Below are 2,500 nucleotides of genomic sequence, written 5' to 3' on the forward strand. Positions count from 1 at the left end.
AACGGGATAATGTAGTCCACCCCTGCGGTGGAATGGACGCGCTCGCCGAGCAGATGAAAAAAAGTAGATCGTTTCTGAGGAGAGTGATTAGCTTGCTAACTAAGAGAAGAAATGAAAAACTCTAAAGTGATGAAAGAAACGTTAAGATTATCCAGGTTTACAAAAACATTAAGATTAATCTGGATCTTTTTCTAATGGATAACTACATAGTTTTCATAAACACACACACGCGCACTCTTATCTGTGTTAATGTATGGACAGGTATTCACAATCTGCTTTTGGCAACAAGTCATTTGCGTGTGTAAAGTACATATGTCGTGTATACTGTCTTTGTTATTGTCCAAGCGTTTGTCACTACTGGGAAATGTGGACAAACTCTGACAGGTTACGCCTTTAACGTTACACTTAAAATTTGATTTGATAGCGATCCATGTGAACTAAACCAGGCAACAGTATGTTAGAGTCAGACAATAGATTCATATGTTGATCAATACTGTCTGATCTGAGGTATGGCATGATCTATAATCAGTGGTTCATATTAAATCAGTTGAGCTGAGTGTGGCAAAAAATATCTCTGGTTTTGTCTGAATGTTTGAATCTTAACTCAGCCCTTAAATTGTTGGGTAGAACAACTTAGTAAATAAGACTTTATTAAAATGTTATTTTCAATCATTGATGTAAGAGCCAAAGGGGAACTACAGTGGATCATTAGTAAGTCACAAGGTTCGTATTATTCTGAAATGTATAATTCAGTAATTAAAAGTTTATAAATGTGACATCATTGTTTCAACTTTGCTTTCATACATCATCGTAGTAACCCTGTTGGTTTAGATGATGTCACTGTTGTGATGGCAATATTGTTTATTTATGAGTAGGCTACTGAGCTTGATAATGTTGGAAGCCACCTTGGAAGCATGACAGGTTGAGACAGTACAACATACATTTGGCTTTGTAATTTTGTGTTTTCTTATAAAACATTTAAAAGGAAGTTACCTAGTCTCATTGTAAACACTGTTTGTAAAGCTTAGCCAAGATGTGACAATGCTGAACAAGGGGCAACGATGTGCCATTACTATTGATATTCATGCATATCACAACTTCAGAGTGAGCTTTAGTTTTAGGAAACCAACTGTTGTCTGCTACAGTATATAAATAAATGGGTTACATAACCATGTTTTCGACCAGGACTTCATTTTGCACAAATCTCTGTTTATACAGTGGAGATGTAGTCCAAATAAAATCCTTTAAACTTGACCCTTTGGTTTGTAGCACAATAAAGACTTTAAATGTAATGCCTGGTTATAAAGGATAGGATAAAGGTATACACTGTTTTCTATTAAAGTCATTCATTGAGTGTTAATGATTGTTGCAGGTTGTTGCACTTGTAGAGTTTATAACTAAAGATGTCTTTGTCCCTTAAAAATGTACATAACATAAATACAGGTGAAGGTGTCTCAACATTGTCCTTAGGGAAATGATTTCCAAACGAGGTCATTGACATTTATTCTGTGAGCTGGTTTATTTCTGGCATTCACTTACCTGTAGACCCCCTAGTTTGTAGCTTGGGCCCTAATGGAGCCACAGACGGCAATCCATGACACACACTGAAAAGCCTCCAAAAGCTTCTCTCCGTGAAGTTACACGTTTAGTTAGCTACAGATATGTTCACTGTTGTCTCAGACGTGTTTTCCTATGACATTTTACCAACAAACATTTGAATTTAAACATATTTAATGGATTTATATCCTGTTTGTATCTTCCTGGTGCCTTCTCTCGCATCAGTTTGCAGCTGGCAAAATGGAGGTACAAGTTATTAATTTGGAATCTGGAAGCTACACAGAATAATTGTGATGTATTCTTTCTCATATCTGTTGTCTGCGTGTTATTAATTATCATGTTGAGTAGAGTCAGATGATTGGTTCTGGTGGGCGGAGCTATATTAAAGTATTCATAGAGCTTTGAATTGTCAACAAGCTAGATGAGCTTTTGAACCCTTCTCTTTTTTTTATTTATTTTTTCTTTGGAAACATGATGTTGGATGGCTTGGATGAGGTTGAGACACCAGCTCTCTGAGTGTTTGAGAAAAACCCACTGATTCTCTGCCGAAGTACAAAGTCATTCATCTTTTTTGCAAGACACTATGGTTGCTATGGTTGCAATAGCTACCTAAATGTCTTATAATGAGCCTGTTCAAGGGTTGTGTTGGTCTATATGTTGATTTCAGTTACCAAATTTCCAAAGATGTGACAGATAATTCCAAATATGAGCTGTTATTTTGGCAGATAAGAAAACGTTTGATGCCTCAGAAGCAAGGTCAATTTACTGTTTTTAAAATGTAATGTAATTGCACATTTGTTTGCAACTCCCTGGACAGTATTTGTCGCAGAATCTCAGAAAATTAAATTGGTGTATAGATTAAGCAAAACCTGACCATGTTTCTAAAACAGTCTCCATGATTTTCCAACTGGAAGCAAAAACCAGTGACAGCCAATTGGTCTTC

This window comes from Genypterus blacodes, unplaced genomic scaffold (assembly GCF_046128005.1).
Source record: "Genypterus blacodes isolate CSIRO-AG114 ecotype Tasmania unplaced genomic scaffold, CSIRO-AGI_Gbla_v1 ptg000216l_1, whole genome shotgun sequence".
NCBI lineage: Eukaryota > Metazoa > Chordata > Actinopteri > Ophidiiformes > Ophidiidae > Genypterus > Genypterus blacodes.